This window comes from Equus caballus, chromosome 18 (assembly GCF_041296265.1).
Source record: "Equus caballus isolate H_3958 breed thoroughbred chromosome 18, TB-T2T, whole genome shotgun sequence".
NCBI classification, from domain to species: domain Eukaryota; kingdom Metazoa; phylum Chordata; class Mammalia; order Perissodactyla; family Equidae; genus Equus; species Equus caballus.
In genome coordinates, this window is record NC_091701.1 from 68,204,366 (window position 1) to 68,228,148 (window position 23,783).

Here is a 23,783-nt window from a genome sequence, read left to right on the forward strand (position 1 = left end):
AGCAGGCAGCCAACCCAGGGGCTGTAGTTTGCAGATTCCTGCTCTACATCTGCCTCACTCCGGCACCCAGGCTGGTGGAGGCTCCATCACTTGGAACGCTGCTCATCCCAGTGGCAGGAGGAAAAAAGATCATGGAGAACCATGCACCAGCTCGTAAACGCTCTGCCTGGAGTGACCCGTGTCACTTGCACTCACCCTTTATTGACTGTAGAAAATCATGTGGCCACATCCAAGATCAATAGTTGGAGGTGGGGAAGTGGTCCTCCTGTGGCCCCAAAGAGGAGCACCAGAAACACTGAGAAGCAGCAGGAATGTCTGCCACCTATTGCATCATTCTTTGGTTCGTCTCTTTTTGCGGCTTTATTTTTGCTGAGCTTTATGTTCTTAGTTAAGGAAATGAGTTATAAAGCTGTGGTTTACTCTCTGCTCTTCAGGTGTATTACTCAGTTTCTGGATAAACTGGGCCTCCTGTCCTCCTTTTCTTGCTTTTCTTGTCCTGCCTCTGGGCTTGTTACTACTCAGTCACCAGGCACTAAAGAGCCAGAGGGAAAGTGACATACAAAATGCACATTCATTCACCCCAAATATGGTTCCTGGGCCCCGTAGCACCTCCTAGGAGAGTCTCTCCTGAGAGCTGGTTGTCAGGCTTGGCGTTGCAGAAATTTGCATATTACTGATTGTTATCTAACTCACACAATCTATTCAAAGTAACCATCCTTTGGAGCAACATCTGCCCTATGTTGGACAGCTATGTGTGTTAGAAGTGTGTGTGTGTGTGCGAGTAGGGATGAATATTAGAGAGCCAATCTGGCCATCTTTCTCTACAGCTTCATTTACGTCTCATCATCATCTTCTTTTCCTCCATTTCCTCTTTACATTTTCTCACCCTTTCTTCCTGATGAACCCTGATGTTTGCAGAGAGTCAGTGTTAGGCTGGAGGGAGTGAGAGTTCCAGATAATTTTCTGGTTCAATTTCCCTTGCTAGGTGCCTAATCCTACCTTCCTCCAAATTTCTTTCTCGCATTCATCCTTTCATCCACCCATTCATCTATCCTCCCAAATCGACACGAGTACCCCTTCTTTGCCAGGCCTGTGCTCGGCAGGTAATGGGCATGTAACTGTGAAGAAGAGAGACGCAGTCCTCACCCCCATGGAGCTGAAAACTTTCATGGAAACAAAATTGCAATAATTGGTAGGAGAACCGAAGACTCCTGGAAGTTGAGGATTATAAGGGGGTGTGGGGGGGGGCATTTACTTCCTGGGTGGTGAAGCATTAGAGAGGGCACAGTTCCTGCTACTCCAGGTGAATCAGGGCGCGATGAAGGGATTTTATTCAAACGTTTTTGTTCTTTAACCTTTTGCTTCCATTGTTTATGCTACTGCTGTCTTTAGTCTGTTTGGAGAATGGCAAATAGCCAGCAAGTTCTCAGTAGAATTCCCATTTGTAACAAGTTTCTCATTTATCTGGGTTTGGCTTGAAGATCAAATTGCCTTTAGACCCACTTCTGATCCTTGCCAGAAAGAGCTGGCTCTTTCTCCACCCATCTGGGTAAAGCGTTGCTCAGGTGAGAATTTCACCTGATTTGAAGAGAAGAACTGAAACTTTCCAGGAAATAAAGGGAGCAGGAAAGGCATAACTTCTTTCTTTATTTTGTTGCTGCCAAAGCTCAAGATTAAGATTTTCTATTCTCTATTATTTTGTGGTTTTCTTTCATTTTGATTTTGCTATTTTGTGGGTAAAATGTATACCTAGTTGGAATGCTGACCAAATGAAATGAATGCAATACTTAAATGTACAGGTATTTCTCTGTGTGTGTGTGTGTGTGTAAGGAAGATTGGCCCTAAGCTAACGTCTTTTGCCAATCTTCCTCTTTTGGCTTGAGAAAGATTGCCGCTAAGCTAACATCTATGCCCATCTTCCTCTATTTTATGTGGGATGCTGCCACAGGGTGGCTTGATGAGCGGTGCATAGGTTGCACCTGGAATCCAAACTCACAAACCCTGGGCCGCAGAAGCTGAGTGCACGAACTTAACCACTACGCCATCAGATTTGCCCCTATAAAGGTATTTTAAGAAAATAATTCTTACCCAAAATCAGCACAACGTTCAAACCAACAGAACCATATATAGCGAGAACTCCCTTATTTGGCAACCTGGAAAAATGTGTCATTCCATGTTACAGAATTTCCAGAAAACTTGCTCCTTTTGCTTATCTTTTGTGAACAAAATCGAGAAAAAAAAAACAACTAAAGTATTTTGAATTAAAATATTTCTACTATATTTCGTATGTCTTAAACCAAACATAATTTATTCTTTTCTTGATGACTCTAAGCCGTCGTTATTAATTCAGATGACTCTAATTTTCTGTAGCATATTGTTACCCTTGGCACCTACCTAGGAGGTGCTGGACAATTTACCTCAATACGTACGACTAGAATACTACGCTTTAAAAATATTTACATGAAAACCTATTATGGGTTTGGTTGTTGTTTTTTTGTTTGTTTTCTGGGTTTTTTTGTGTGTCTCCTTCACTGTTAGAGGTATCATATGTCCCTTCTCCCAGGTGTCATGTATCTGCTTCTAGTAACCGCAAAACTAACAATTTAATACTTTTGATTTATGTTGAGCATAAATATTAGGATAAACCCGGATGCATATGACATTTAGAACAAATATCATACGTCATTAGAACAAATGTCATTAGAACAAAAACTAACAGTGGCTAAAATAAGATAGTAGCTTATTGCTGTCTCATGCATAAGAATTTCAGAGACAGGCAGTCCAAGGTGAGTATGCACATCTTCAATTTCTTAGGGATTCTGGCTCCTTCTAGCTCTCTGCTGCAACGTCCTCAGGGCATCTCCCTTACTGTCACAGCTATCAGATTGGAAGGCAGGGCAGCAGAAAGGCTGGGACCCACCCTTGTGGGATGATTCCTGGATGTCCTACAAAACAACATTCCACTTGTATTTCATTGCTCCAAAGTTTGTCACACTTACAGTTCTAAAAAGATTGGGAAATATAGTTTTTATCTGGGTGTGTGACTTCCCTGAACAAACTTGAGTTTTTGATACTGAGTAGAAATGGAAGAAGGACGTTGGGGTCGACCACCAGCAACCTCTGCCATATTTCAATACCAACTATCCAAACCTTCTAGAGAATTCTGTAGAGATTTGAATAAGGCAGGTTTCTCCTAGGAAGTAAAATGAATGGCATTTAATGCCTGAACTTACATATCTTAATCATTACAAGGTCTTTGAACATTTTTCCAGATTCTCAGCTGGGTTCTCAATAAATTTCCTACATAAATGACATTTGAAACAGAGATGTTATTGTGGCTGAAGTGAATACTTATATATAAAATCCTTTTGTAGAATTCAAGAAATTCTAGTTTGCCATAACACATAGATGCCTTCCAAATATGGGAGTTTCCTCTCAAAGTATGTACTTCAAGTAGGCGTATGAATTGTCAGTGGCCTGAACAATTTGGATCGGACACTTACATTCAGTTACATCTGCTTCCTTATCACTGTTTCTCAACTTACAGACTTCATGCAGGACTTACTAGAAATAATTTTTTCACATTATACAACTCCTCGAGTATAAACCAAATCTTCTATTTGGGTTGTTCTGTATACTTTGTCTCTCTAACTCTGTTCCTTGCAATGTTTGAAAGCTTGGAGAGAAGAAGGTAAAGTACACATGAAAACAGGAAGCCAATTTGTGTTTAAAATATTTGTGCTTGACAAGGATCACTGTGGTCATTATTTCTTTGGTTCCCTGATATCTGGTTTAAAATCAAGAACATTTGCATCAGCTGACATGTGTCTGATTTAGAACTGGGGCTCGTGCTTCCACGCCCTTGAGTGACTTAGTTCTCTGGGTGACTCTCTTGGCAGCGCATATACTCTTCTGATGAATCATACAGGCTGGATTCTAACTGCCCTGGTCTAGCTGTGGCCACAAATGTGACTTTTTTCTGGGAAGCAAATGTGGAAAGTGAAAACAGTATTTTAGTTCACTCCTAATATGTGTGCACGAATACAGCCTCACTGATGGTTTACAACTGCCCTACCAACTGTGGGGTCTTTGGAACATCTCCCCTAGTAAGGATCAGATAGGTCTTCCAAGTTGTATACCAAGGACCCACCAACGCAAGATTTCCAGCCCTCCTAGGAAGAGGTCCACCCCACACCCTCTCTCCTACACTTCAAGCTGCCCACCAGAGCTGGAGTCGGGCAGTTCCCAGCCAAGCCTGGAGAGACAGGGGCCTGAGCTGGGTCAGATGATGCAGAGTGCTTTGTCTTCCACGTTTGACATACTGACCGTTGTCCCCTCTGTTTTTACTCCAGCATCTCAGCCCTTCTTGGCCTCAACACATTCACATGAAGTTTTAGCAGTGGGAGTAAATAAACGTAAAAGGTAAAATAACAAGATGACATGGGTATTTTCCCTCTGTACGCCTCCGCCTCCACTGGGCATTCTGCCTAAACTCTCACACATTAGTGCAGAAGAAGAATCTGCTAAATGCTGGGGGGATATGGGAACGACTGAGAGCCAATCCCTGCCCTTAGGTGCTTACAATCCAGTGGTGGAGGTGGTGAGAAGCCACGATGACGATGATGAGAGATCTTGACCTGATCCAGCCCCTCCTGTAGAGGAACTTGAATTGAACTGGAGAGAGAGGGGAAAGACGGGTGTCTTAGCCTGCTCAGGCTGCCATAAGTAAATACTATAGATTGGGTGGCTTGAACAACAGATATTTATTTTTTCATAATTCTGGAGGCTAGAAGTCCAAGATCAAGGTTCAGGTCAATTAGGTTTTTGATGAGCGCTCTCTTCCTGGTTTGCAGGCAGCTGCCTTTTTGCTTGTCTTCACACAGCATTTACTCAGTCCATGCACTGGGGGAAGCAAGCTGGCAAGCTGTCTGGTGTCTCTTCTCATAAGGACTTTTGTGACTGAATTTAACCTAAATTACTTCCTTATTTCAAATACAGCCACACTTGGGGGTTAGGGCTCCAACATTTGAATTTTGGGAACATACAAACGTTCGGTACATAACAATGGGTTTGAGATGAAACACCTGAGGGCAATGGATCTCCCCAATTTCACTCTTGTCTGGAAGATTTACATGAAAACCAATGCCGTAGTCCCTTGAATTGCTCCCATTGTCATGACTCCCCACCTCCTAACTTAGATCCTCAGCCTCAGAAGCCACTTCCATTTGGGAGGATGGATGATCCTGGAAGTCCTAGAAGGAGCCAGAGAAAACACCTGAGTGGGGAGTTGGAGTGGTGACATCCTGATGGTCCTCCAGACTGCAGTTAGGAATGACCACATTTCCAGAGCTAAACTAAGGGCAGACCTCTGGACTAGGATAAAAATATTAAAAATTGGAATTTCTTCAGACAATACACAGTATATAGTTGCTGTAGGGCGAGTGCAAGAGACAGTGGGGGAACTGGAGGGCTGTGTAAAGGTGAGGAAGTAAGAGAAAAAGGACCTGGCTGAGGAGCAAGATAGAACTTTTGTCCCTGGCTCTAAAAGGGACTTGAGGTTCACACGTACATGCTTAGGCCCTGTATGCTCAAGATCTGCCCCTCGCCCAAAGACTTCCTTCCTGTGCCTCCCTGGCTCTCAAGCCTGCTTGAGATTTCTCATGTCTCTTCCTGTGCGTGTGAACAGATCCTGCAGGAAATTCTCCTTCATTCCATCCCTCCCCTGGTGGGTCATCCAGAGCCAGCACTTGGAAGCTACCCAGACAGGTGTGGTCAGGGTGCAACAGTGTGCTGAACTTTGACCTCTGGGGCACGTATCGTAAAGCTTTCTAGGTCCCTATTCCTGGGAAGATATTGCTCAGGTTTCTAAAACTCCAGAAAATGTGTGGCTCTCTCCCAGGTCAACCATATGGCACACCCCCAGAGGGTGCAATTTGCACCAAAAACTACACGACTGGTGCCCAGGGGTTGTGCAGTGCACAGCCTGCAAGCCCATTCGAAGTGACCTGCCTTTCCTCAGTGACCCCTAGTCCCAAAGGAATCAGTTACTGCACCCGTCATCTCTGGCAATAGCCTGAATGGAAATAGGGCCACAACAACAAGGCTAAGATTCACTCATGTGCCTGGGCAAAAGTTTGATTTTCCATATGACTTTATTGCTCGAGTACATACTATGATATTGGAAGTGACCAGTACTTTCATGGGTCTCCACTCTTCAGATTTCTTCTAGCTTTGCAAGGGGCAATTTGCCTAAGAAACATACTTATTTATTCCGAGTAAATGCTGCTTCCACTCCCTTGAATATCTAAATCTCCTCTGGGAAAAATAGGCTAATAATTCTTCTATTTACAAGGCTGACTTGATCTAGTCTGTGGTGAACCTAACATATGCAAAATTATTTAAATTAGGGCTGGAAATTACAAGGTGTCCCCGAAGCTTTCAAAGCAGCAAAAAGATTTTTCCTTAATTATTTAAAATCCAGCAGTGATGCATGCTAATATTCAAGGATCTCTAAACCAGTGGTTCTCAAAATGTGGTCCCTGGAACAGCATCACCTGGGAACTTGTTAGAAACGCAAACTCTCAGGTCCTACTCCAGACCTACTGAATCTGTGCTTTGACAGCCCTCCAGGTGACTCTGATGCACGGTCACGTTTGAGAAGCAGCGTTCTAGGTCTGAGAAAGTGATCCTCAGTCTGGGCTAGATATAGGAATCCCCTGGGGAGCTCTCAAAAATCACCTGCCTGGGCCACACTCCAGACAAATCAGTCTCTAGAGGGGAAACTCAGGCATAAATTCCCCAGGTAATTACAATGTGCATCCAAGGCGAAGAACTATCGTTCCAGGGACAATAATTCTCAAATTTTAGCGCGTATAAAAATGACTTGGGGTACTTGTTAAATGTGTAGATTCACCTCCAGATCTTTTGATTCAGTAGATAGATGGCGATGCCAAGCAATTTATATTTTTAGCCAATAGTCCAGGTGATGCTACTGCAGAAGGTCCATGGACCACTCCTTAAGGAACACTGCTTTAGAGCCAGGAGTGCTTACAGAAGCTTGAAGAAGCACTGTGCTTTCCAGTGGGAATTAAAAGCCATAGCTCTGAAGATGTAAAGCTGCAGGCCCAAAGAATTCAAAGGTGATTGCATGGAGAGCGTGGGAAATGGAACCGCAGAAAGGTGGTGAGGCTGTTTAATTATGATGTCCCTGTCAACCATTGCTTTTATTGACCTTGGGAGACAATGAGCTCTCTTAGTGAGCAACATAACGATGTCAGGAAACTGACCCAAAGAAGCCCTTAAATTGCCCGGTCCTGCTCGAGGGCTAGTACTTCTTAACAAAGCAAATCCACAAACCAGGAGCTGGGCGACAGCATGAAAGCAACAGACCTGGGAGTCAAGCAGACCTGGATTTGAATCTGGATGTCACCACTCACTAGCTGTGTGACCTTGGACAAGTTTCTCACCTCTCTAACACTGAGTCCTGATCTGTCAAATGAGGATATTGATAGCTCCCTCCCGGGGTCCTTACAGAGATTAACATGAAAAGCGCTTGGCACCCACTAGCCTCGCAACAAAGGGCAGCTATTGTTATTCTGCTCACCACTGATCTACCCAAGTCTGTTTTCTAGTTTATTGTACTAGACGCCTGCCTGCAGTAGTTCTGACATCCTGAGAAATTCCTCCAGCTCCACTGCCTTGACTCACAGAATTAACAACAGGCAGAGACATGAAAACCTGCCATTATGTGTAATACGAAATAAAAACAACTAAAGATGGATAATCTGGGGAATATTTTTACAAACCCTGTGCTTGATTAAGTCCTCCAAACTCTTCTCGAGTCTGGTGAGCAAACTATGCCCATAGCAATTTGGTAAAAATTAACTCGGGGAAAAAAATCTTAAATATTTTGCCAGCTGTGTTCTGACCGTATGTTTAGAAAGAGTATACATATATATATATATATATATTTTTTTTTTTTTTTTAACTGTGGTAACATCAAGGATAGAGCTGCCAAAGAGAATTTTAAGTGATTCATATCACGTTTCCTTATTCAAGAAAGCTTTTCCTAACTTTCTCCTGATAAGCCTATGGAAATAAAAGAGACTATGGTATAAGAAGACATTGAGAAGTAAAGTTGGGAAAGTATTCAAGGAGACACTCAGATTATTTTGAGTTTCAGAAAGAAACGTCTAGCCTGAACCTCATGATGGCCTGAGGCAGATGGAGGCTTTTGCCAATTTAAATTCTTACTAAAGTAAAAAGCCCTTTATCGCCCTGCTGCATTCCTCCTGCCACAGGATAAACACGGTTCCTCTGGCGGGTTTGGGAGGGGCAGCAGCTGGGTATCACTCCCATCATAATTACCCCTCACACACTTGAAGATGACAACTGAGTCATCCTCTATCCTCTTTTTTTCCAGGAAAAAATCCAGTTCCGTAAAACTTGACTCGGAGTGTCTGTTTTCCAACCCTTTAATCCTGCTCTCCTTTGTGTGTCCTGGCCAAGTCCTCGCTCCTCCTCAGCTGCAGCTTTCAGAACTGGACCTGGTCCATGAATGACGACCTGACCGCGCTGACAGCAATGGGAAAGCCCCTCCGTTTCCACGCTCACTTGTAAGCCAAGAAAGTAGCTGGCAGTCATCACCAAGTACCTCCAAGTCATTGTTCTAGAAGGTGTGGAAAACTGCTGTCCAAGGGCCAGGCAGGAACATAAAGGGATGGGACACGATGGCGTCAAGTGAGAGAAAAAACAGGACTGAAGAAAAAATTAACAGAGCATCAATTATCTGTGGGACAATATCAAGTCATCTAAAATATATGCAATTGGAATTCCAGAAGCAGAGGAGAGAGGGGACAGAAAATTTTTTTGAGGAAATAATGGCTGAAATTTTTCCAATATTTTGAAAACCATAAACAGCAATATCCAAGAATTGCAAGAAACACAAGCAGAGTGAACATTGAAAATAACTACACCAAGGCACATTATAATCAAATTTCTGAAAATCATTGGCAGAAAGAATCTTAAAAGCAAGCATAGTGGAAAAAAAAAATAAGACATAGAAGAACAAAGATAAAAAAGGACAGCAGACATTGTCAGAAACTATATAAGACCAAAAAAGTGGTTCAACATCTTTAAAGTACTAAAAGAAAATGAAAATCATCAGTCTAGAATTCTCTATCCGGAAATTCTGATAAACAAAACCTGAGAGTTCATCACCAGCATCTGTGCCCTACAAAGAAATGTTAACGGAAGACTTTTAGGCAAAGAGAAGAAGAAAATAAAGGACAAATGAGACAGAACACAAAGACAAATATGGTAGGTTTAAACTAACAACATCAATAACAACATTAAGTACAAATTTTCAAAGCCCTCCAGTTAAAAAGCGGGATTGTCACACTTGATAGCAAACCACGTCCCAGCTATTTTCTGTCTACAAGAAATACACTTTAAATATAAAGACATGGGAAAGTTAAAAATGAAAAGATTAAGTAAGATACACCATGTCAACACTAACCAAAGGAATGCTGGAGTGGAGGTAATATCAGATGAAGTAGACGTCAGAAAAAGCAATATTATGAGGGAGAAGAGAGAAGTTTCATAATAATGAAGAAATCAATTCGTTGTGAACATAAAAATCTTAAATGTGTCTGAAACCAAAAGCATAGTTTCAAATACACAATGCAAAAACTGACAAAATGAAAATAAATAGACAAACCTACAATTTTCTCAATACTTCACTCTCAGTAATTGAGGGAACTGCAGGTAGACACAAAATCTGTAAGGATATAGAAGATCTAAACTACGCCACCCAACAAGTTGATCTAGTCAACATTTATGGAACAATACATCCCTAAACTGCAAAATACGCCTTCTTTTTAAGTGTACATGGAACATTCACCAAGAAAGACCATATTCTGGGGCCAGCCCAGTGGCACAGTGGTTAAGTTCACACATTCCACTTCTCAGTGGCCTGGGGTTTGCTGGTTCAGATCCCGGGTGTGGACATGGCACCACTTGGCAAGCCATGCTGTGGCAGGCGTCCCATATATAAAGTAGAGGGAGATGGGCATGGATGTTAGCTCAGGGCCAGTCTTCCTCAGCAAAAGGAGGAGGATTGGCAGCAGTTAGCTCAGGGCTAATCTTCCTCAAAAAATAAATAAATAAAAGAAAAGAAAGACCATATTCTGGGTCACAAAAAAGCCTCAGCTTTAAAACGAATGAAATCATAGGAAATATGTTCTTTAGCAACAACAGGATTAAATTAGGAATCAATAACAGAAAGATATCTGGAAAATCCAGAATATTTGGAAAGTAAACAACACACTTCTAAAATACATCAAAGAAAAAACCCCACAAATTAATTAGGAAATATCAGAACTGAATTAAAATGATGACGTAACATTCAAAACCTGTGGGACACAGTTAAAGAAGTGTTTAAAGGGAAATTTATAGAATTAAATGCTTATATTAAAAAAGATGAAAGACTAAAATCAATGATCTAAGCTTCTATCTTCAGATAAGGGACATTATTACAGATCCTACAGACATTAAAATGATGATGAAAGAAAATCGTAAATAACTTTATTCAGATAAATTTCCTAACTGAGATGAAATGAGCACATTCCTTAAAAGACACAAGCTACCAAAGCTCACTTAAGAAGAAATAGATGACATGAATGGCCTTATATCTAATTTTAATAATTGAACTTGTAGTTAGGAATGTTCCCACAAAGAATATTCCAGGCCCAGAGAACTTCTCTGGTGAATTCCACAAAAGATTTAAGGGAGAAATAATACCAATTTTGCAAACTCTTCTAGAAGACTGAATCGGTGGAAACATTTTGCATCTCATTGTATGAGGCCAGCATTACCCTGATACCAAAACCAGACAAGGTATTACAAGAAAAGAAAACTACAGACCAATATTCCTCAAGGAATAAACGCAAAAATTGTTTTTAAAATATGAGAAAAATAAATCCAACCATATTTCAACCATCTATAAAAATGATACATCATGAACAAGTGGAGTAAATCTCAGGAATGTAAAGTTGGTGTAATATTCAAAACTCAATAAATGTAACTCACCATGTAAATGTATTAAAACACATAAACCATATGATCATCTCAATAGTTACAGAAAAAACACTTTAAAAAGTCCAACACCCATCAATGATAAGTACACTCAGCAAACTAGGAATAGGAGGGAACCTCCTCAAATGGATAAGAGCCATCTACAAAAAACCTACAGATCAGATCATATGTAATAATAGCAAACTGAATGCTTTCCTCTTAAAGTTGGGAACAAGCTAAAGATGTCCATTCTTGCCATTTCTAGTCAATACGCAGGTCCTAGCCAATGCGATAAAGCAAGAAAAAAAAATCAAAGGACTACAGAGTTGAAAAGAACATGGTAAAACATACACAATGATTGCCTATGTAGAAAATTCTAAGGTATCTTTGAAGAAAAGATTCTAGAATGAATAAGTGTGCTAAGCAAGGTTGCTGGTACAAGGTCAACATTCAAAAATCAATTATATTTCTATATATTAGCAACAAACAATTAGAAATTGAAAAAACAATACAATTTATAATAGCATCATAAAAGTGAAACATTTACAGATAAATCTAACAGAAGTTGTACAAGCCCTACTCACTGAAAACTACAAAATATTGCTTTGAGAAGTTAAAGAAGAGCAATGAGGGAGTCTTGACCAACCTGATGTTGCTCTTACAATAAAACTATAGTCACTAAGATCATTTTGTATTTGTGAAGGGATACATAAATTAACCAATAGAACAGAGAGCTCAGAAACATCACCCCACACTAATGGAAATTTGGTGATGACAGAAGTGGCATGTCAAGTCAGTAGGGAAAGAAAGATATGCAAAAAAGTGATATTGCATACTGCTCCTACCACATACAAAAATCAACTCAAGATGGATTAAGGGTTTAAATGTAAAAAATAAAACTTTAAAATTCATGGTAGAAAATAAAAGTAAATATGATTTAGACCTTGGGATGGGGGAGAGTTCCTACATGAGGTTTTTTTAAAGCATCTGCTATAAATGTTGATAAACTATATTAAAATTAATATATTTTGTCCATCAAAATATATCTTAAAGAAAATTTAAAGAGAAGCATCAAACTGACAGAAAATATTTACAATGCACACGTGATTAGTGTCAAGATGGTTTGTATCAAGAATATCTAAAGAATTTCTATTAATCAATAAGAAAAAATATGTAAAATTAGAAAAAAAGAATGAAAGAAATTGAAAGACATTTATCAGAAGCAGAAACACATAGAGACAATAAACATATGAAGAAATGTCCCGTATCGTTATTGATCAGAGAAATACAAATCAATACCCCAATGAGACACATTTTTATACTTATTTGATTAGCAAAAACACAAAAGAAATGTTAAAATTTCAAACAATTAGAGTCTAATGTATTCCAGTTAGGCTGAAGGGTAGAATGTGTATTACACAGTACTCCTATAGTATAAATCTTATGCTAACCCATGGAGAGTATGAAAAGCTAGTCTAAGTAGTTTAATTCTAGGTACCTGAGGCTACAAGGTGGCCTCTGGCTCCTCAGAGCCTCTCAGCGAAGTGAGAAATACCTTTCCCCAGGGCTGTGATCTATGACTCAGTGCGTCAATGCATCTTCTCTATCCTCTTCACGAACCACTGGCCACAGGTTTTATTGCACAGAATACAAAGCATGACATAAATTTTCTCTTGCTCATGTAATTTTTTATTTTGGCATGCTGCTTTCAGTACTTCAACCCAAAGGAATGAGGAACATGGGAATTTCAGATATTTGAGTAAGTGGGAGAGATCTTTTCTTTTGTTTCAATAAAACGGATACCTTTACTGACTGAATGAATCTTTTGATTTCTCTCTCAAATGCTGGAAAGCCCCACAGGAAATAGTGGATTCGATTTCATCATTTTAGATTTTTTAAAAATGTGTTTGGGGACTCGAATTACAGAAAGGGTAGCAGTGATTAAATAATATTCCATATGAAAAACAATAATGCAGTTATTTTACAAAATACATATTCCTTTCCAAAGCACCTCCATATATTTTTTATGTTCACAATTCTGTGAAGCAGGGTAAATATCATTATTCCCATCTGATGAGTGAGAAACTGAGACACAAAGATTAAATGACTTGGCCTAAAATTAATGGCCTCTTAATCGTAAAGCTGAAACTAAAACTCAGCTGTTCTGATTCCAAGCGCCATGTTCTCATTCCCTCTCTCTTCTCTCCTTTCTGTTCTCTTCCTTCCTCCTTCCCTTCCTCTCTCTCTTCCTTTTTTAATATTAATTTTAATAGCTTTTAAAGGACACACTTATTTTTGAGAATTTAGAAAAGCATAAAAAATTAAAATCACATGCAATCCTATCATTCAGAGAACTACTATTAAAATATTAGTGTATACTTTTTAGTCTTTATGCAGAGACTTTTTTTTTTTTGCTGGGGAAGATTTGGCCCTGAGCTAATGTCTGTTGCCAATCTTCCTCTCTCTCTCTTTTTTTTTCTCCTGAAAGCCCCAGTACATAGTTGTATATTCTAGATGTAAGTAATTCTAGTTCTTCTGTGTGAGCCATCACAGCATGGCTACCGACAGATGAGTGGTGTGGTTTCGTGCCCGGGAACCAAACCTGGGCCGCCAAAGCAGAGCACGCCAAATTTTAACCGCTAAGCCATCAGGGCTGGCCTTAGAGACATTTTTAAAACAGGGACTACACTGACATATAACTTTTGTTACATACTTTTTTCCTTAATGATATAAGGTAAATATTTTCTCAAATGATTAAATATTTTTCAAAAATATAAATTTTGTTGGTTGCATAATATTACATTATATAAATATACCATAATTTATTTAGCCAATTCACTCTACTGTTGTAGATTGTTTTCAATGTATCACCATTAAGAACAACATAGTACTGTATATATATATATATATATCTCAAAATAAATCTTTGTGTACATCTCTGATTCTTTTCTAATGATAAATTCTTTTTTTTTTTAAGATTTTATTTTTTCCTTTTTCTCCCCAAAGCCCCCCCGGTACATAGTTGTATATTCTTCACTGTGGGTCCTTCTAGTTGTGGCATGTGGGACGCTGCCTCAGCGTGGTTTGACGAGCAGCACCATGCCCACGCCCAGGACCAGAACCAATGAAACACTGGGCCGCCTGCAGCGGAGCGTGTGAACCCAACCACTAGGCCACGGGGCCAGCCCTTGTTAAATTCTTAAAAGTAAAATTTCTGGGGCACTTTTTTTGTACTCTAAAACGTATTGTCAAGTTACAGTTCAGAAAAACTCTACCATTGCCTATGTGTGTGGGGAGTGTCTATTTCCATGAATCTTTGCTAACATTGTTATCATCATTTAAAAAAGTGCTGGTTAGATTGGTGAAAGTACCATTTATTTATTCACTTAACAAAGGCTTATTGAGCAATTACTATGTGCCAGGCACAGGGTTAGGTCCTAAACATGACCCTTTTCCTCGAGGACAGTCTAATGACATTCAGTAAATTATGCACTATACCTCTATATTCACACACTACCAAAGGGGCACAAAAGAAGGATCTCTTCCTTTGGGGGATCATGGAAAGCCTCCTGGTAGCAGTATACTCGAGACTCTGTGGATGTGTAGGAGATAGCTGGATAAAGCGATGGGGAAAAGATTCCAGGCAGAAGGAACAATACAAACAAATGGGAGAGTGAATATGGTGTGGGGGTTCAGATGCCTTCAAGTAGATAAAACCCAACACACACTCACTAAGCCATGAGACAATTTGTCATCTTACATAACAAGAAGGTCATGTGTAGTATGGGTCCCGGGCAGAGTGCATGAAGGTTCAACTCCACTTCTTTGTCTTCTCCAGGCTCTTCCCTCTCCTTGTGTTCTGCTCCATCCTCAGCATAAGAAAAAATATGGGCTTTTCCATGTGGTCCCAAGCTGACTTCTCCTTTTCTCTTATTGGCCGGGATTGGGTCATATGCTGTTTCCCAATCGAATTGCTAGGAGGGGAGTGAGATTATCATGTTTGGTTAGATTAATGACTCAGGGAGTTGGGGAGTCAACCCCACATCCACTGCATGGGGAACTGCAAAGAGTTAAATATGGCTGCAGCACAAACAGAGTGAGGTGGTGAGTGGCGGAGATGAAGCACTGGAAGCTAAGAAGATTGTTTCACGAAGGAAGATGGTGAAAAGTGTCAAGTGCTACAGAGAGGTCAAGGGACAGGAGGCTGTCAAAGTGCCCACTGAAATCACTGTGAGATTACTGGGACTCTGAGCGAGTAGTTTTAGTCACGATGGGTAAAGTCAGATTTTAGAGGCTCGGAGACTGAGAGTTGAGGGTGGAAAGACCACGAGTGTAGGTACTGTTAAGTGAAGCTCAGTAGTAAATAGGAGAAGAGAGAAGGTAATGACAGCGAGAGTCAGGCAGAGGGTTAAAGGAGAGTCTTTAGATGACAGAGGTTTGCATATGTTTAATACAAAGGGAGAAGAGCCAAGAGAGCGGAACAGTGGAGGACAGAGGGAAAAAAAATGGGATTATCATCTCTCTGAGGAAGGTGGAAGGAAGGGCCACCTGCAGAGGGAGAGAGGAGTCAGAGAAGAAGGGACAGTTTTGAAAGAGCTTCTGGAGAGGGGAGCGATGATAGTGGGTGGGTAGAATGGAGGTCCCAGGTGAGGTTGGGACTGTGAATTTCAAGCAGCCCAGGTGAGTGACTCTTCTCTAAGGGCACTTGGCAGCTAGGTGGTTGGCTGGGAGGTGGCAGACGGTGGGATTGATCTAGGGTGAGCGTTTTGCCCTCACAAAGAAAGAGAGGCTGAAGTGATGGACCACAGAGCTAGGTGAGATGGGAAAAAGAAGGAGGGGCAAAGCCCATTGCCAGGAAGGGAGAAAGTATCGCGTGTAATGGCAGGAACTGGATGAAAATCAGGGACAGGGACGCACATAATTTTGGATTTGAGAAATGGAATAATTTTCAATTGTCTAGACTGTGACCATGGAGGTGAATGAATAAACAGGAAAGTAGATTTTTACAAAATAGGGTGATAACGTTCTATACATTGTTTGTGAGGGTATAAATTGGGCTTTATGGAGGGCAACTGGGCAAGCTTTAAAAACATATGCACCCTTGAATCTAGCAATACCACTTGTATTTATTCTGTGATTTCCTTCTGCATGTGTGAAATGATGCACACTCAGAGTTACTCACTGCAGCATTATTTATAACGGACTGGAAACAACCTAAATACTCATCAATAAGGATCCGGTTAAAAAGATTGTTAAAGTTATTCAAAACACAAGTATTCAGTTTGTTTTTTTAAAAAAGCAAAGAATAAACAGCTACCATTTGTGTAAAAAGATAGTGGGGAGAGTACACAGACATGTTCACAGGTAAATACACAAAATCTCCCTCTAAGTTCCATCAGTGGTGATAGTGGCTGCCTCTGGAGAGGAGACTTGGGTGACTGGAGGAGGGGGAGGGGGAAGACCTGCTCGTCACTGTCTATCCCTTACTTTGATTTGAGTGTTTTTACCTTGTGTGAAGGAGAGGAGGGGTTCTTTGCGGGAGGAGGAGAGGGGGGTCTCTCAAATCACACTACATACGCCAGTGCCCACTTATGCTTCCCTGCAAGGTGGGCTCTCGATTTGGGGAAGACAAGGTCCAAGAGGGAGAAGGAATGAAGAAGGAAGCATCTGGACTGAAGCTCCCGGTCTGCCTCTTCCAGCTGTGGGGCTTCCGCAGCTAATGAGAATGGGAAGGATGACATTCTTACCTCTTGGGCTTGTTCCAAGGAGCCAGTGCAATCATGAAATGCTTCAGAAGGGCAAAAGAATCTTAAAAAGTGACATATTCATTCAACAAATATTTCTTAAACATTTACTATGCTTCAGGTGGTGGTAATTAGTATTTTATTAATAATTTTCTTGCCTCTTATAAATGTGTGTTTATCATTGTTCATTTCTATGATTGTTTCTTGCTAAAAATCGGTTTACTCATCTGTCTATGTCCCTAACCCATCCTGGGACCCCTACCCACACCTGTCTTCTGTTTAAACTCGATTAACTAGAACAGAGGTCATCAGGAGGCCCGGGGACCTGATTCAAACTCCAAACATGGTTTATTTACCCACATAGGGTTTCAGTAATTTTGGGGTGATTGCCTTTTTTTTTTTAAGTCAGGAACTTTTAAAGTCCAGATTTTTTACTTTTTTAGAAAAGTCAGAAGACCTGGCAACAATGGGCCTCAGGATGACAGACCACTGGAGCCAGGCTGGGGGCCCTCTGCGTATTTTACTTTGGATACTTCTATCCTCAGAGTAACTAACCCCTTCTTCTAAAGTAGCTAGTCTGCTCTTAATCCCATCCAATACTTTTCCATTTCATATATTACAATTTTCCTGCCTAGAAGTTTAATTTTGATTTTTTTTATAACTTCCACTTCTCTTCTCATCATTTTTGTATTCAGATTGGGTGCTCAGTTTGGGGGCTTATCCCACTAGACTCTGGGTTTTTCCTCCCGCCCCGAGGTCTAAAATCTCTCTCTGGAGTAATCACAGAGCTTGCCTAGCTCGTTAGGCCTTTCTCAATGGTCACTGTCCTGCCCTGACTATTGTCCGGCATCTAAAAATTATTAGCTCATACATTTTGCCTGGTTTTTAGTGGTTTATACAGGAGGCCAAGCCCACTCTCTGTTACTTCGTAATGACCATGCCCTTCATTTCAGAAAGATATTTCTGCTGGATATAGAGCTCTGGGTTAACAGCATTTTTGCTTTCTGCGTGTCAAGGCATGTTTTGCTTTTCAGCACTTTAGAAATGTTATCTTCTGACCCATTATTGTCGACAAGAAATTAACTATTATTTTGTTTCCAATGACTGACTTTGCTCCTGCCATAGGTCACATTTTCCTGTTTGTTCTCATGTCTAGTATTTTTTCAATTGGATGCTTGGTGTTGTCATTTTGGGGGGGGGGCCGGTGAGGAAGATATGCCCTGAGCTAACATCTGTGCCAGTCTTCCCCTACTTTGCATGTGGGTCCACCACAGTACGGCTGACAAGTGGTGTAGGTCGGCACCCGAGATCCAAACCCGTGAACCTGGGCTGCCAAATAGGAGCACGCTGAACTCAACCATTATGCCATGAGGCTGGCCCTTGGCGTTGCCAATTTGCACTGCTATGTGTCTGGATTTTGTTGTCTTTCTGACTTCTGTCTCCTCAACTCAGTAAGTCCTCTGTGCTCTGCTTGGGCTCCCTTCCTTGTGGCACAGTCTGGAAAGTGCCTCCATGAGGAATGCCAGAGAGATCATAGGGTCACTTATTTGATTCCCTTTCCTCAGGGCTCAGTTACCTGCGCTGCTTGTTTTCTGATGTCTAAAAGCTTGGTTTTTTCCTATGTTTTATCCAATTTTCTATTTGCTCACAGTGGGAGCATAAGTCCAGTACCAGTTACTCTGTTATTTTTGCCAAAAGCAATTTTCTTACATTATTAAAAATATCCAACTAACAAGCACACAAATAAATAAGAGTTTCCATGCATTTATCACAGAAGAGTGTATCATAACCATGCATTATGATTGGTCCAATCCCATCCTCCTCAGGTCCTTTTCAAAATAAATTGAAAAACCAATTCCACATTTGTATTCTCTGTTATTACATTCAATGCTGAAAGCCAAGATCATTTAGCAATACATAGTTTTTGCTACAATGCACAATTGTGGGGCTAGTATATGACTTGTATTTTTCTCTGTTGTGGCCTAATTCTCCTATGTCTCATAGAGAGGTATTATATGTCGCAGGACTATCTGTTGTTTGGGACAGACTCAAAGATTTCTGGATTAATTCTTCCAGAATGAAAAGGGTATACTATGCACTGGATTCTCAGAATTTATTCCTTGCTCACATTATTTCTTCTCTCTTGCACGTCTCATCCCCATCTAAATCTGTTAAAATTCTATACTTTCTTCAATATTCAGATGATATGGCCCCTCCTTTTTTAATTCTTTCCTTGTCAATATCTTTAAATAGAGATTTAGTTTTCTCTCCTCTGTGTTTCCACATCTCTTGGTTTGTATCTCACATAGGATAATTATCAATTCTAACTTGTAATTCTTTGTACACATGTTGCATTTGCCCCCCAGTAGGCTGTGAGTTCATTAAAAGAAGGACTAAATCTTAATAGTCTTTGAGATCTCCTAGCACCTGGTACCATGCCTGTCAAATAGTAGTGCTCAGTAAATCATTGCTGAATGAACAATGAAGGAAAATGGAAGGGCCTCCAAGACAAGCTGCCCTTAATCTACTGGTTTTTACCTAAACCCAGGTCTGCTCATTGCAGTCGGCTAATACAGGCATCACTGCTCTCTGAACGTGTGCTTCAAAGGCAATGGTCCTGATGTGGCAACAACTCATGCCAACTTCTCCTCACCCCGAGCTGCCATGGAGAGTGGATATTCACAGAATTGGTAGTAAGTTTTCATGTTTTGTCTCCTTTCATCTGTTGTATTCCTCTGCCAATTCCCTACCCCATTGTCAGTCTCCCTCAACCACTGACACTCTGGAAGCTTCTGTAAGCAAAGGATAACAGGTACCAGCAGTTTCTGCATGGGTACCTACCCACAGAGGGTAGGAGTGTATGTGTTTAAATGATAGCTTCTCAGTCCTCTGGTGCAGCTTCCAGCATTGAGAACACTCTGGGCTCAGCAACTTTTTGCCTCTGTAACTTTTCCTCTCTTTAGTGTGTTTGCTTATTTGTCTTAGGTCACTCTCCAATTGCAGAATTAGTCTTCAAATTGCTATATTCTTTGGGAGTCTAAGTGAGCTGGAGGTCACAGTGCAATTCAAGCAGAGGAAAGCTTATTAATGCACTTTTGGCTATTTATTGAGATCAGTCCTCAGCTATTTACAGAGTAACACCTTCTCAGTGCCGTGCACTGCCCTCGCTGTTTGTGGTGCAAGACTGAGTAAGTTTTGGCCTCAATGGACTTATCATTTAGATGAAGAGGTTGATAAACAAAAACCAAACATGCAATGCGTGAGTACAGTAACAGAGGATGGGTAACGCATAGGTTGTTCTGGAAATGTGAAGAGAAAATAATGCTGCCTGAGGGAAGCAATCTGGTATCTCAGAATCCTGGGGTAGATAACATCTAAGCTGGGTCTTCTAGAATGAGTAGGAGTTCATCCAGTGGAGAAAGTGGGTGTATAGTTCTGCAGGAGGAAACAGCATGTGTAAGGGCACAGAAACACCAAAGATTACGGCTTGTTTGATACGTTTGGGAGGGAGGCAGAGAGAGGAAACTGTTAGAAAAGTAGACTTGAGCCAGATTGCATTTTTATGATCTGCTAAGAAATGTGGATTTGTTTCCATAGGCCCATGTTTCCTAAATTTTGGTCATGTTCTTACCACTTTCACGTCATCACCACTGCAATGTCTAATACCTGTACCAATGTTTACTTAACACCTTCCTTTAAATCAACCTTCATTCACCTTACTTAAAAGAGTTTATTATGCAATATTTGATGACTTAAAAAAGAATATATATCCCATATATAAATTCTGAATCAGAAGAGTAGAATGGATACTCATGACCTCATTATCCGATATAAGAAGTAAAGCATTATTATCCACCTTAAGAACTAAAATATTTTCAATTCCGTTGCTCTCTTTGTGTGCTTCATCCCTGTGTCATCTCTTTGCTTCCCCTGGGAGATTACCGCTATTCTATCTTCTGTGTTCATTATTCCTGTGCTTTTTGAAGAATTGTTTTATCTCCTAAGTATAGATCCATAAACAGCATATTGTTCAGCTTTGTTTGGTTTTGAGCTTTAGATTTTGACTTGTGACAGCCTTGTGGAAGAAAGGTTGGTGCAGGAGCAAGCCCGGAAGTAGGGAGACCATTCCGAGGTGATTGTCATGATCTAGAAAAGAGGTGAGGAAGGCTTCCATTAGGACCATGGGGAGACGAAAGGATCAATTGTAACTGTTTCAAAGGCAGAACTGCTGAAACCAAGGGATCGTTAAAAGAAATATATAGCAAGAGCTTCTTTAGAAACCTGCCCTTTGTGATATTTCCACTACTAGAAATATAAAACTGCCTGTTTAGTTTATTGATATAAAGAGTTTGTATGTTGACCCTTGAGGGGCTGGCGGTTCCCTGTGTTTTCCAGGGAACCGGGACGAGAGAACCCATATGCCTCCTTCCTAGACGGTCTGCTCTGTGATGTTTACAGAGAAGTAAGTAAAAACCATGCACTTTTGAGTGGAGTTTAAGGCGTGGTGCTTTATGATCTTCCTAGACAGCTGAACCAATACTCATATCCTGGTTTTTAACTCCAAAACAAGTCTTTCCCCCTAGGCCATAATGTCTTGAATTTGCTTTTTTAATTCTCCACACCCGGACTTTCTCCATGTTTGTTTTTAAACAAAAATCTCACCATCTTTTTGTAATTTGTACATACAACACTGCTATTGTTTTCAGAGTTGCTTCAGAAAGACCCAACAATGTGGGCAATATTTTGCAAATTGTAGTTAATTTAAGGCTGTCAACACTATGGGAGATTTTTAACTTTAAAATAAGAACTTGAATTAGCCAGTTTTATTGAGACTAGAGCAATTAACTTGTAATTTGTGGTTGCCTTGAAACAGCCCCTTTCTGGAAGGAGAGTCTGGGTCCCCCAAGCCCTCATGCTGACCTGGGTTGGGTAATTTGAGCAAAGCAGGATGGCTTGGAAGAAGCATTCTCCAGCCAGAAGGTCACTCATGCTATCCCAGCCAGACTGGGAAACTGGTTCAACTGGCTGGATCAGAAAACAGCCACACAGCAGGAGTTTAAAAAGTACAAAATGGTCACTTGTGAACATACAGGTGGAATGCAGTAATTGTCAGGTTAATTGAAGTCATCTTTTGAGAGTCAATAACCCCTCCCACCTCCCTGGTCATCTATTTGAGCAATTTCCCTAGTTTGAGCCGGACTGGTTGCTCTTCAAAGTGTTTGACACACTAGGAAAGCCAGTTATCGGGAGACAAAATGTCTTGGATAATTAGCCATGTTCGTCAGTGGTAGGATTCGAATAGGCCCCAGAGTTTCCTCATGCCTTTACTTGGCTGTAGGCTTCTTAGACTATTCAACTCAATTAAACTAACATTTATTTAGTGCCTATTATGTAAAAGTTCTATACTAGGCACCCTGCTAGTGCTATATCACTTTCCTAATGGACTAGGAAATTTGGGAAGATCTCAAATGTTTATAACAGGGTCTCGATCTTACTGTGAGGAGGAGATCCTTGTCTCCAAACAAGTTGAACAGATTTGGGAAAGAAGGAAAGGCGTGGGTCTCTGTGAATGGAGAACTTGAGGGGAGTGGCTCTGCTGTCTGTTTCTCCCCAGTGGAAACTCTGACAAACCAGTGCAGAGAGGGATTTGGTGGTTTAGGGACCTGGGGAGGTGAGTTCTTGGAATCTACTGTTCAAAGCTAGATGAGGACCTGTGACTTAATCCTAACAGGATATGATGCATTTAGGGTTTCGTGGCCACTTTGATGGGTTGACACACATTTCTTCTGCATCCCTGTTTACCCAACCATTAATTTTATTTGACTATATATTCCACTCTGGAGTTTTCCTCTCTGAATAGGAGAGGTTTTGGGGTTTTTTTTTGTTTTTTGTTTTTTACCTCCTGGTGATTGATGGTGGGGAGGGGAAGGGACAAGACAGGAAGTAAATCGATAAGCTGACAAAAATGGCAATTTTAATGTTTAAATGAGAACAAAAAGCTATTTACGAGTCGTGATATTATTTGGTACAGAAGAGTAACACAGCTGTAATTAAAGTCATTCAACCCAGTATTTTAGAGATCTTTTCAGAAAGTCAGGCAGTATTTATCTCATAAAAGCAACCCTGGTTTATGGAGCTCATTTGTATGACAGCTGTTATAGTGATGACGTCTGGACCCAGGGTGCTGGAAACGTGGTCCCAGACTGAACCTCTCAGTACCCACGGCACGAAGGAGCGAGCATGCAGACAGAGAGGGCAATGGTACTTTACAGTTGCATAGTGCTTGTTTCCTTTTTTGACGCACTTTCACACCTATTAGAAAATGAAATTGTGTTGCTTATTAAAATTCATTCTTAGTTTTTTTCCTAGTGATCATTTGGCCACCGTTCTACAGACTGAGTTGTTGAACCAAGTTTAACGAAGAATCTTCAGGTCGAAAAGGACCTTTGGTGATCTTTTGGTCTGGGGCTCCGATGGTGAGATCTTCTAGAGTTCTCCCTTACAAAGCAAATCGCCCTTGGAAAGGTTATGTTACTAGGCAACAGCTGAAAAAGTAGCAGTTCACATCTTAGCATGGATTCCTTGGCATGTTACCTGAAAAGAGCGAGAGGAGTTTTAAGGCGGTAAAGGAAGTTACCTAGAAGCGGAGGATGCCTCCAGGAGGAGCGGGAGGATTCACCGGGGCTACTGGAGACAGATTCCACCTGTCCCGCTCTGCCCTCACCTCTCACCAGCCTTCCCCTCACACCGCCTCAGGCCCTCTGCCACCCGCTCCTGGAGCCCCTGCCTTCTCCCCACCGAGCCTGTGTCACCCAGTTCACGGGTTCAGTCACTGCCAATGCTGTCCTGAGATGCTGTGTTCTTTGGGGCAGGGACCCCTGTCCCTCACCATTGCTTTCCAGCCTTTCTCAGCATACAGCAGAGACTCAGGAAATATTTATAGAATGAATGAAAGCTTTAATCCAT